Source organism: Thunnus maccoyii, chromosome 11 (genome assembly GCF_910596095.1).
Source record: "Thunnus maccoyii chromosome 11, fThuMac1.1, whole genome shotgun sequence".
Classification (NCBI taxonomy): Eukaryota; Metazoa; Chordata; class Actinopteri; order Scombriformes; family Scombridae; genus Thunnus; species Thunnus maccoyii.
This window is the reverse complement of record NC_056543.1, coordinates 3,954,250-3,967,401: the sequence shown is the minus strand read 5'-3', so window position 1 is coordinate 3,967,401 and position 13,152 is coordinate 3,954,250. Positions and strand designations below refer to the sequence as shown.

The window sequence follows — 13,152 nt, the reverse complement described above, 5'->3', positions numbered from 1 at the left end:
CACTCCAAAAAAACCAAAAAAAACAAGCATACACTTCAATCTGGAGAACAGATTGTAATAATTTGCTTTTCATGCCGTCCTGATGCTTCATCACTTTCCACGGTGAGCCTCCGTCCATTTCCTTGAGTGCTCCCCTGTGTTAAGCACATTACCGCCAACAATGATCCAGTCAAGCACCTGCTGCTGATCATCGCGGCGGGGAAAAGACAGGAAACATTGACAAAATCTAAAAAAAAAAACACAAACACCCTTCCTGAACATGACAAATGTCTGTGTTCTCTGAACTTTCTGTGTAATCAGTCAACTTCTTCTATCCCTTCTCAGCCCTCTGTTCCAGCCCTGATGTCCCTCTTGTCTCTACAACTAACCATTTCTTGGCAAAATATAGAGGGACAATTTCATGGTTGGTGGCAGCGTTTTTTTTTGAAAATGTCACTCTGTGGGCTGCAAATAAAGAAGTATGGGTTTGACTCAGGGAGCCATTTTTCACTGGGATTTGTTTTGCTGTATCCTGCTGCATTCTTTGCTCTTTTTTTTTTTTTTTTTGATGTGTACACATTTTTGGACACTGTGTTCAAAAGCATTCAGAAATACCATATATACATTATAAGCAGTACAACTTTCTCCTCGTAAGCCACACACTCCCAGTCTGCTTCAATTTGTCTTTTACTTCTACAGGCTATATACAGCGCTTTCAATCATACCCTCAATCAATACAAGTTTGACACACTAATAAAACAAAACAGGCCACTCTGGCACCGTTCCTCCCCTTTGAAGTAGGAGTTCAAATGTTTAGGTGAAGATTATATATTGCCCTTTGACAGTGGGAGGGTGAGGCTTGTTAAAAAAAAAAAAAAAAAAAGTGAGATTTTTATGTAAACTTATAAATTCTCACTTGGACATGTGGGATTTTTTTTTTTTGGGGGCCACAGCTCGCTGAGACAAAGAGACTCGATGATGTCATATCCTCTGGAGAGCCTTCAAACAAAAGAAATGTCAAAGTCCACGTTGTCACCAGATGGATTTATGTAAGGACTCCTTTATACGAGCACGCTGTGGCAAAGCCATTCAAAGGAATTTTGTTTCCGTGTACCGAAGGCAAGTCGAGGTGGGATTTAGTGCTGTTTGAAGAGATTTGTTCGGATGATTACTGTAATAATACAGCATGTTTTGGTTTCGGATGTAAACCTGAAACAAACACAGAAAGATGCAGGATGTGGCTTCAAGATAATGGAGGAACATTCTCATATTTGTAAAACAAACAGCGAGGAAGAACTGAACTTGCAGAGTCGCTGAAATCACTATTTGTCAGTTTGCAGTCAAAAATCTCAGCAGTAATTTTTTAGATAGATTTATTTGACAACCATTTAAGTTATTGTTAGTACTTTTTTATCATTGAAAGGAAGAAAAAGTCTTTGGAGAGACACTGAGACACAATATAAACACATTCACGTTAACTTTAGCTCATCGAAGGAGCAACAGAGTTCTGTTAGCAGTCGTGTTAAAGGATACTGAACGATCTGGACCACTGAGCAGCTTTTAAAGGCCCAGTGAAAGAGCAGCTACAGTGTCGTTAGCTTCCGTAACGTGACGTATATTTATAACTGAAACAGAATCTGTGGGAGGGGAGCACAGGAGCTGTAGAGGGCCTTCACCTCCCGTACCTCCACACTGTTACTGTAGATCAGGAGGAAGAGGACGAAGAAGAAAATGAATACATTAGACTTCAAGATAGAAAGAAGTTTTGCCAACTGACATTGAAACACACACACACACATAACCATGACCCTGACCCTAACCTTAACCCTAACCCTACTATGATGCTGCTCTGCTAGCCAGTATAATCCATGAGCTAACAGGTTAGCTATGTGCACCAAATCACTTCACCTGAAGAAAAGAAACAAAAATATTCATATGTTATCTTTCTGAAGAGAAAAGACTGGGATTTTAAATAAGATAATACTCCAAAAGTATTACTTTTTGGCATGTTTGGGATCTATACCACAAGATAACGGAACAATTAACAAGGGGACGCTGTCAGGTTAAGCTGTTAAAGTGCCACAATCACTAACTAGCTAATTACACAGCTCTCCAAACTGATGTTAGCAGTTCATGTCTGGTTCAGAATATGCATATTTGTCCGGTGTCCCGGTGGAACAAAAGACTTGTCTGTTTCTAGAAAAGAATGAGAGAGTTAGAGTAGGTTGTTGGTCAAAGTCTGGAGCTCTTTTTGTGTCTGTCACAAGTTAGTCAAGCTGAAAATGGAATGATTTGATTGGCATTATGTAAAAGAAAATGATATGTCTTAGGTTAATGCACAAACAAAAAACCAAACATGATAAAAATATAAATTTCTCCCTTTTTAAAACCTTTTTATATATATATATATATATACAGAAGACAGTAGAGAGCTTACAGGAAATGAGAGAAGCTCAGCGGGGGGATGACGTGCAACAAAAGTCCCCAGCTGGACTCAAACCGGGGACAACAATTACACAGTCACCAGGGCCACTAAGACACTCTCTCTTTTTGGGTACTGATGTTTTTCTCAAAAAAGAAGAACACAGGATGTGTAATTTACAAAGCATTTACTGCATTCTGTAACAGTTAAAACATGCAATTTAACACAAATTGGACTTTAAGCCTGTGTGTGACTTATCCAAATCCTTTGCTATGAGTGTGTTTGTGTCAGTCATCCCATTCCACAGTAATCAGCCGTGGCAGTAATATCCCGCCAGATATAAATCGGAAATTATCAGCAATAGATTAGTCTATACCTCTTTTTCACGGCTGTTATTCATGCCAATATAGAGAAATTGAATCTCTAAATACCATATCATTATGTTTCACGCGCCAGCCCTGTCTTTAGCTACTTTATCTTGGTTATCAGGCTCTCTCCCGTCTACCCTGTTTGATCCCAGCTGGGACCTAGACACTGACGATACCAATTAGCCTCGGTGGCATTTCCCCCCCCAGAAGTACTTTGATCCCGACAGCCAACATTGTTCCGACGCTGGCCCTCGCTAGTGTCGGACAGGCAATTGGCAGATGCCTTGACTGGCTAGTAACAGACTAACAAGAAGTGTAGGAGTAACCGGGTACATCACAAGCCAGTTGGTGCACTGTGTGTGTGTGAGAGATATGCTCATATATATAGAGAGAGAGGCCTGGATCTCAGAATGGGGATTAGCGCAATTTATGAATTATGCAAATACATTGAACTGAACAGACTGATTTCTGACAGAAATGGTAATGTCAGTATTTTTGTAGCTGTTAATATTTCAATATCCTATGAATAAGAAGCAAAACTCTGCCAACTTTGGGGGAAAAAAAAAAAAAAGTTCTCAGCAATCCATCCATCCGTCCATCCTCACGCCTGATGTTACATTTATTCCACCTCTAACTAAATCATTTCTTCCACTCTTCCTCCTCCTCCTCCTCCTATTTACCATCTGCTGATGTCCACTCTCAGGCCCGTCTCAATGCTTTCTCGAATGCGTCTGGTTTTTTACGAGAAGTCCACAGCGATTACAATCAAATATGCACGGCTCAGCTGGCTGGAGGCCCGTGCTTGTAACCTTCGCTCATAACCTTCAAATGACGGCCTTTAAACCGGACCGTAAATGCCGCAACATGGCTTGTTGGTATAACGCTGGCGAGCAAATTACATAAACATGTGAATACATTTAAAAATAAACACCGGTCGGTGTTTTGCGGAGGCTCAGGAGAAGACGAATAAATCGGATCCAGTTCTTGTGATTGCATGAAAGTGAGTGAGGATGTGGGGGGTGTGTGTGGGGGTCGGGGGGTGGGGGGGGGGGGGGTGAGAGGGCCATCTTGACTTGGATGGACTGTGTCAGGCGTTTCAAGAGCTGGTGATATGGTACAAATCCCATGGTCTAAAAACACAGCTCTTTAGACTCCCGCAGGGAGTATTCATGGACATATCGCCTTTCATGACACTTTTACAACGTAGGGATACAGATGTCTGGCTGGCAAGAGAAGAACGTGGACTCTGCAGGGAGGGAGGTTTGGACTAGTCTTTTTTTTTTTTTTTTGTTCTCTTACTCCTGACTTGATTTAAGGAATCCAGTCAAGATTCAATAGATTTCAGATTTTTCTCTACAAATACATCTTTTGTATGAAGCCCTGCGCATGTCAGGACTAAAACAGTTTTAATGCATGTGGAAATATGAGTCATTTGTCCTCTTGAATAGCTGTAAAATTACTACAGTAGGACCTGAAAGTCCCATTTACAGTTTATGCATATTAGACAGATCGAATAACAAGCAAAAAAGCTCAGTGTAAATGCATTCAGGGAGCATTGAAGATGGATTAAAGATGGATTGACATCCAATTTTTCAAACCACCTCAGGAGAAAAAGTGAAAAGGTATAAATGTATTTGTCTCTCCAATATGCATACATAATCTTTACACCTCTCAAGTGTAACTACATCAGTGGAAACATCCTCTGAAGTGAAATTAGCTCGTTGTTCTCCCCGTTGCATTAAAAGCCACTCCAGAGATTTTAACACATTCGATGGTACAGAAGGTGCTTCCAGCTGTTGTAGCGTTTCTCTGATCCTCGATCAGTTCAGTCACACGTGTGACAAATGACAAGTGTGCCGAAGTTACAGGTTGTTTTGGCTCCTCTGGTTCTGATCAGTGTTTATGTAGTTTTGAATGCATTATATATATGATGTGTTTTGCACGTTGGACGTGTGATTTTGTGAATCGTGTTTTGAGAAAATGAGCCCTGTTTTCTAAATGGAGCTTAAGCAATTGTAAACAAAAAATTAAAAAAGTAAAGGTTTTCCTCGCTGTAATCATTCCTCCTGTTCATACTGGTTATTAAAAGATCCTTCAAATGTGCTTTCAATGTAAGTGATGGAGGCCAAAATCCACAGTGTGTCCACACAGTCATTTAAAAGTTGATATGAAGCTTATATGAGGCTTCAGCAGTCTGAGTTAGTCATATCAAGTGGATATCTGACACATTTACAATCTTTTTTAGCATCAAATTCCCTCTTTGTGTTTCCTCGGACAGTGTTTGAGCCGCGGTGGAAGTATAGTAACAAAAACAAAGACTCTGAATGTAACGATATAGCTTAAAGCAGTGCTAAAATGAAGTTATGTGGAAGTTGTCAGAGCATGTACAAATCTAATCTATTTATTATTATTTTGGACGGAGAAACATGGCTGTGCTTTGGATTTGCCTGTTAAACAACAGTGGGTGGTCTCTGACATCCCTTAAACATATGTTTAAAATGTTAAACATATTGTTGAACATTAAGTCTGTTCATTTGTGCAGAACATTTCAGAAGCCTTTAAGGTATTTTCGTTTTCTCAGGGCCACAGAGTAAACCCAAAACGTAATTTTCCATCATAGTGAATTAAAGTAAAACTGAAGGCAGTATGAAGATGTAGACCGCTGCCAGGAGAGAGAGAGAGAGAGAGAGGGGGCATGACGAACAGACTGCAGGAAGAAGAGAAGAAAAGAGGGTATTCATAAATCAAAGTTGATGGGGGTGTGTAAGGAGTATCCCTCCTCACCACCACCCCCCCTCAGCGCTCCTCCCACCCACATAGCCTCTCTCCCCTTATATTACTTTAATTGAAGTCGTTTAATAATTCTGAAACTATTTTGCCCTGAGCGTGCGCTACCCATAAATCCTCAGTTCTGTACACACGCTTAAGCTACACTTAACATTCCTCCATGCTACTTAATCTTTCATCTTCTCATCCATCCCTTCCCTCCTCCTCCCCCCCGCCCCCTCCTGTCTCTGTCTGTCTCCCCTCCCTTTTTTTTTTATCCCTCAAGTCCATCCCCCTTTCAATCCATCTTCTCCCCCTTCTCTCTCCCCGTGTTTCCCACCCTGTCTGTCGCCTTTTTTTTTTTCTTTAATTATCAGTCATGTCAAGCTGTCCTCGACCTGTTTGTTTGTCTCTTCAAGTCCCCTTCGTTTATAGTCTTCGAGTCGAGCGCATGTGCTCAGGTAGGAGTTGCTGTACGCTGAGCGTCTTTTCTCCCCAAGGTCATTAGTTTCAACCTGAGGGGAGGAAAAGTGCAGTTTACACCCTGACGTGTTAATCTGCAAGCATGTGTGTGTTGAGTGCTCTGTCGCTCTGAGTTTGAAGCTGACATACCTCATACCTCTGTGTGTGGGGGTGTTACATGTGTGAGAGGAGGTGGGGGCCGCCATCAGACAGCAGCCGTGTCGCGGTTAATGGTACGAGCACTCGGCCCTTCATTGTAACCGTGTCTTCAAACAATAATGTTCATATTGTATTGTACAGTTTATTTGCTTTAACTTGCCACCTGAAAAGCTCTTATTCTGAAATTTTTTTTTGGACTTAACATGTTTCAGCTGAGTGTCAGAGATCAGTTTGAATTAAGTATGCAACAAATTTTTACATACATACAGAACATAACGGCTAAAAATGTGCTTTACTAAACAGTCAATATAGTTATGATTCTTGTGAAGCGACGTTTTATTCTGAAAATTCTTGAATTCTTAAGTTTTTTAAAAGACATTAAGATATTTAAGATAAGAGATGAAATAAAATGGAAAGAAGATTTTTTTTTTTTTATAGTAAGAGACACTGAAGAGGAGGGATCCGGGTCCCCTGCAGCCAAAACCACTGTATGAAAGAGCGTCTTCCTGCTCCGGTTTGATCTGGAATCAGTTATACAGGTCTACAAGGGAATAAACTCTACAGGCTTTCAAATTTGAACTAAAATCTGGGCACCAGTACTCTTTTTTCTAAAGCTTTTTTTCCAAATATACTGTAGAGAACATGTTCAACAACTACAGCAGCATCCAGAGGGCAGAGTATCACACATCATGTACTACAAGTACTGGACATGTGAACAGATGAGGGTAAATCCACAAAAAGAAGAAAAAGAGGAGAAAAAACAAAACATAATATTAATAATTAACATAAAGGAAAGCTTGGAGCCAGCTGAGGTGGTCTGGGCACCTGGATGTCTCCCTCTGGAGGTGTTCCAGGCACGTCCAACCGGTAGGAGACCCCGGGGGCAGACCCAGAACACGCTAGAGGGACTACATATCACCTCTGGCCTGGGAACGCCTCAGGATCCCCCAGGAGGAGCTGGAGGATGTTGATGGTGAAGGATGTCTGCGTTTCCTTACTCAGTCTGATGCCTCTGCGACTCATTTCCGGATAAGCGGCGAAAAATGGATGGATGGATAAATAAATACATGTATATATATATATATGTTATATGACTTTTTTTAAATATATGTTTCCAGTACCTCCTGTGATTGAGAAAAGATGCACTCATGCATGCACCCACATGCACATGTACACTGACAGTGACAGGCCTCCTTTCATTAATTATACTTAATCATTCCAGTCGTTCCTTCTTCACGCTGTGCATGAACACAAACACACAGAATATATGCATATAAGTGCATCCAATTACATACCCTCACTTAAACATTCCTCATTACGCTCCACGCTATAAACTCCTTCCCCTGTGTGTTGGAGAAGGTGGAGTAAGGCTTTAGCATGTTAATGTAGGGACGGCAGCTCCATTAAAAAGTCAGTCAGGGCGGTAGCACCTCACATCCCAGCACATGACACTTATGAAGGAAAGCCAAACTGCTTTTTGATCAGCGTGCACAGACATGACCGAGCCTGCATACATTTCATTACATAGGATCCCATTAGGAATACATGCACCTTCATATGCGGCGCTGCCTAACCTGCAATTCTGCTGAGGCGCAGAAAACGGAGATAATTTGAAGGTTTAACTGTGATGCAAGTTCACATGTATGCATACAGTGTGTGAGAATGTTTGCATATATTAATTCTCGTTATGATGTTTGTATTCTCAGCTTAACAAGTGACTAGTCCTTTAGCATGCACAATCGTCTTTTCTTTTTAAAGAGGACATATGCTTTTTGTGATTTTCTCTTATTTTTATACTCTTATAATATTGGATGTTTATGCTAAACATGGTCAAAGTTCCAAAACTGGAGGTGAACATATGTAAAAACGCTCCCTATAAGTAAAAAAGTTACCTCTACTTCCTCCTCGTGATGACGTCCATTTGCTCACAAGGACGGCCGTCTGTTTATATAGAGTCTGTTGCTAAGGTTGTTGCTAAGGTCGTTGTAGATCAGATTCAGGCTCGAGCATGTACGGATGTATTTGAGATGTTTCCGTTTCATGTAAAGAATGAGAAAAAGAAGTGAAATCCTATTGCTACTACAGTTTGTTTACACAGCCAATCAGAACAGAGTGGGCTCATCAGGAGGCGGGCCTTAAAGGGACAGCAGCTAAAACAACCTGTTTCAGACAGAGGCTGAACTGAGGGGCTGCATTAAGGGCCAGTATACGGTAAATAAAGAGTTTTTTGAACTGTAAATCATGCAAAGATGTCCCTTTAGAGCCCCATATAAATATGTTTATATAATATATAAATATGGAGCTGGAAATGTGCATGATATGTCCGCTTTAAGACAGAGGACAACGCAAGGCAAGTTTGTTTGATTAGATTAGATTATTTTTATTTCAAACATGTTAAAATAATAAAATAAAATACAAAAATAACAGCAAACTTTCAGTAAGCAACACAAATAATAACCTTTCAATGTTCAAAAAAGGGCGTAGGATGAAGTAAAGAACTTTTCTAGTCCTACCCTTTTTTTTTTGTTTTTTTTTTATAGTCCCTTTGAAACCCTGAACACAACTCCAAGTGCTTTGCATGAGCCACAGAGATGTATTCATTAAACACAATGAATGTTAGATTTTCTAACAAGATCCACTAAAGTAAAATAAAACCAAACCACTAACTAAGAAAGGAATTCAGTTTCAGTGAAGTTACAGAAGTGCAGCGGTGTCGCATAAATCTACATTATGCCAAAATACTTTAGAAACTTTTAAGTGTTCAAAAATAATTGGAAAAAAAAGAAAAGCTTCAAAATGAGACAGTATTATAAAATTACATGAAAAAAAAAAAATATATCTGAGGTAAGGCTAATCACAGGGTTGGCAGTTTAACCCCCGGCTCCTTTTATCTACACGTCAAAATAAAAGCACTACATTAATGGAGTCCATTTATCATAGAAACGTATGACTATAAAACATTCACAGCAACAAACTCCTCCAGTGAAATATTACATTCCCTTTCTTCCCTGCAACAGGCATGTGTCTTGTCCAAGCGCCAGACGAGGAACCTCTACTTGTCCACTTACTGTGGGTGTGTCACTGTTTTTTTTTTTTTTTTTTTTTAATTCCCATGTCTCTGTCATCCCTGCAAATGGTCATGGAAACAAGGCCTCACCACAGATTTTCTAACAAGATCCACATTGTTTTAATAAGCTCTAGCTTTTATAAGCATAAGTCTGGCTCAGAGGCTGAAAACTGACATCCTGTGAAGGCTTGAGTAGGAGGCAATTAGAGTTAGCAGCAACCTCCCAGACTTGAGAGAAAATGAAGGAATGAATGAAGAATGGATTCGGTTTTTTAGACGAGTATTAAAATGTAAAAAACAAAGCAACAAAATATGTTCTTTTGTTTTAACAGTTGGAGCATTAAGATATCTTTCTGCAGTGCTCTAAGAAGTTTTCACACAGTTAAACCCTCTGGCCTCTCTGCTTGTTTGGAGGGATGGTAATGTCTGTAGCCTCGCTAGCGGCAGGGCTGTAATACCTCAGCAACTATGGGATGGATCGCCGTAAACTGTTGTATTGACATTCACGATGCCCTTGGGATGAATCCAGATATCATTAATGAGCCTCAGACTTTTCATCTACCATCATCAGGTGAAAATTAAAATAAATTTCACCTGCAAAACTAATCAGATTCACATCAGACTCAGTTGTACTGTGTGTTTAGCACTCGTTAGCAAATGTTAGCATGCTAACACGCTAAACTAAGATGGTTAACAACAATCAGCATGTTAACATAGACCAGGTGTAAATGATGACATGAAGACAAAACAATAAATACAAGAATACAGTTTTAAAGGGAAGTATCAGTGCAGTGTGAAATATAAATAAAATGCCTAAAATTTAAAATAAAATCTCTGCAGCTCCCCTCAGCTTTATGGAGCTTTATGACGAGTTTCAGCTCATTGTTTTTCTGTCCGGCTGCAACTTTACTGTTTTGGTTCACTCTTAGCGTCTCTCATAGTGTTGTTTTGGGCTGCAGCAGGCAGCTGTTTTTAGAGAAAAAGCTGTAAAAAGCCACTGTACACTACCTGCTCAGCACCAAAAAGCAAACAGACACAGTTAGCTGTAGACTCGCCTGTGAACATAGTGGAGCATTTAGCAGCTAAAGAACCAGATATTTCCCTCAGGAGTTGGTAGAGAGCAAAAACAGAGCTAAAGAGAGTGAATATTGGACAGAAACACGACTCCACATGAATGATAATGTTGATCCGTGTGGAAATAAGTAACTGTTTGCTAACAAGTTTGCCAGTTAGCATGTTAACATAGATCAGATGTAAATAATATCATGAATAATAACTGCATTGTTCAGGCTGATCACTGTGATGGTTTACTGAGATGCTTAATGGAACAGAGCCATCATATTGAGAGAATTAGGAGCCAAAAAAAAAGGTTTAACTCTTTTGATTTTGTTTTGTCGAGTCCTAAATTCCCAACAGTTAATCTGACAGATAAGATGCCTCAACACACACATAAGAGAAAAAGATTGATTTTAAATGTGAACTTACTTGTGACTGGGCCTGACTCTGAATATTTTTTTTTAGACTAGATGTCAGGATACTTAAAGAATCTGCCTTCTTCCTGATCTGGAAATAAAGCAGCGCGTGGGCTTTGAGGAGGATAATCCATATCGAGCTGAGTGGGAGTCTTGACTCAAGCGAGTCAATTTTGAAAGTTCCCAGTGCCGATGGAGTCACGACTGGATGATGGTAAGCTGATAATGTAACAAAGACCTTCAGAGGTTTGCTCATCATATGACGAATAAGGAAGCCGTCATCGCAGTCTTTTCACATTTTGTACGGAAACCCCCTCCTGTCATTTTTATCTATTTCTAATCCATGTACTGTAAAACATCACAGCCCCATTTAGTTCTGTCCACTTCTTCTCTTTAACTCAAAGAGCTCTATGAGTTAAAGTAATAATCTTGTTTTTTTCATTGAAATAAATATCTGTTAAGTCACTATCTATTGCCAAATGAGGTAACAGAATGGTGATTGAGCCTATGGTCTACTGATGAAAGCCCTTGCCTTACGAACTGGGTGTCTGTGGTGACATTCCCGGGAAAAATCACAAGTGGTGCAAATCACCTGCCAGAAAGGGTAGGCAGACTAACGGGGGGAGGAGGAGGAGGGGGGGTTTCCAGTCTCTACTAGTGTTGCCAGCTGACTAACGTCACACAGGCAGCACTGATTGGATCTCTGGGAAGTGAGGTTCCAAAAACACACCTGCAATTACCTCTCATCGCCATAGGTGCCTTTAAACTTACAGTAACTCATTGTGTTGACTATTTGAGACTTTTGTCAGATCTGTATGTGTTGATTGAACTTGGGTTTGTAAGAAAGGAGAAGGGAGGGGTGAGAAGATGGGAGCGAGAGGGAAAAAAAATAGTTGGTGTGACTTTTGAGTTTGAGAGAAACTGTCTTCTTTAAACCACTAACTATTAATCAGTCCACCAATATTTTAAGTTAATGTCCCATAAATGTCAGTGAGGCCATTGAGTCATTAAGTAATAATTAATTCTAGCCCTCAATGTTAGGAAAAACAAGTTACTACAAACAACTTTTTTATTCTAGAGATGATGAAGGCTTTCTAAACATTAAAACTGTACTGGGAAAATAAATGTCTCAACATAAAAGTATATATTTAATTTCCTCTTAACATTTTTGCATTTATATGTCGGGCAGATGTGCCTTCAGCTCTCTCCCCATCTTTATTATTATTATTATTGTTATTATCATAATTATTGGTTGAGCTAGTAATGGCGATGGCAGCTGTGCTGGAGCACTGGTATATATATATATATATATATCCTTCTTCTTGGTACCATAACACAACCTTTCACTCCCCTCAATCACACACACACATTATATCTCACATTATGTTCAAAAAATATTGGAAAAAAATGAAGGCACTGATATTTTATAACTCATTTCAAAGACATTTTATAGCCTTTATTTATTAGAATGGCAGTGCTGTTTTAAACGTGGACATGTCAGTTGAGACGTATATGTCTGTATATGTCTTCAGGCTCATGGAGAGATCCTTGACACGATAATGAAAGGAACGCAGGTTGGACTGTTGATTTGAAATGAAGGCCTTCTGCATGATGCATTTCCTTTGGAAGTCTTTAATGTGGCCGTGGTAGTAGAAGAGAGGATCATCCTACATGAGTTCAAAGATGTGCCCACAGGCTTTTGCCTTGTTAATGGGTGCAATCTACTGCCTCAACCTTGAGTAGCCCCGTAATATGAAGTACTCCTTTGAGTTCTTTCAGAGGGTCATCGGGAACATTAAACCGGACCGATGCTCAGCAAGAATTCAAGGGCTCAGAGTTAAACTGCGTAGATATTGACTGTAAACAAATGGATGCACATCTCAAGCCCCTACTAGGAGGAAGTGAAAAAGGCACTTGTTTTGTCACTAACTTTCATTTCAACAAAAATAAACATCATTTTTCTTAAGAACTGTGTTATAGGAATCTTTTAGACATGGATGTTTATTGTATTGTTTTATAAAGCTCTCAGTACCCTACCTTATCTCTCTCTCTCTCTCTCTCTCTCTCTCCATCTCTCTCTAGTTCCCAGTTTTGAAGGTATGTTGGAACCAGCAGATGTGTTCGATTAACACGTCTGCTTTTTAGGGTATTTACAGCGTACAATATTGTTTTTGTTCATATTGAGATTTTATGAAGCTGTTGTCATTATCTCACATTTGCCTCACTTTAAACAACCTGCCCATCTGTCTCTGTTTCCCCGGCACTCCCAGGTGTCAACATACCCATGTGTTAAAACGCATAACTGTTTTAATGTTAAGGCATGTTTAAGATGTATCAATGTGCAACATTGTTCTTGTTCATTTCAAGATTTTATGAACCTGTTGCCATTATCTCACAATTGCCTCATTGTTCAACATATCCCCAACTTCTCTGTCTGCCTGTCTACAACCCCACCTT

The 13,152-nt window shown here is 39.8% G+C and overlaps 1 long non-coding RNA gene across 1 annotated transcript; it reads left to right on the top strand.

Annotated features, from left to right (window-relative positions):
• The first annotated feature begins 9,237 nt into the window (after nt 1-9,237).
• LOC121907215 lies at nt 9,238-12,752 on the top strand. The gene is made up of 3 exons (XR_006098814.1): nt 9,238-9,794; nt 10,745-10,909; nt 12,228-12,752. It is a non-coding gene; the product is annotated as an uncharacterized LOC121907215 (long non-coding RNA).
• Nucleotides 12,753-13,152: the final 400 nt, after the last annotated feature.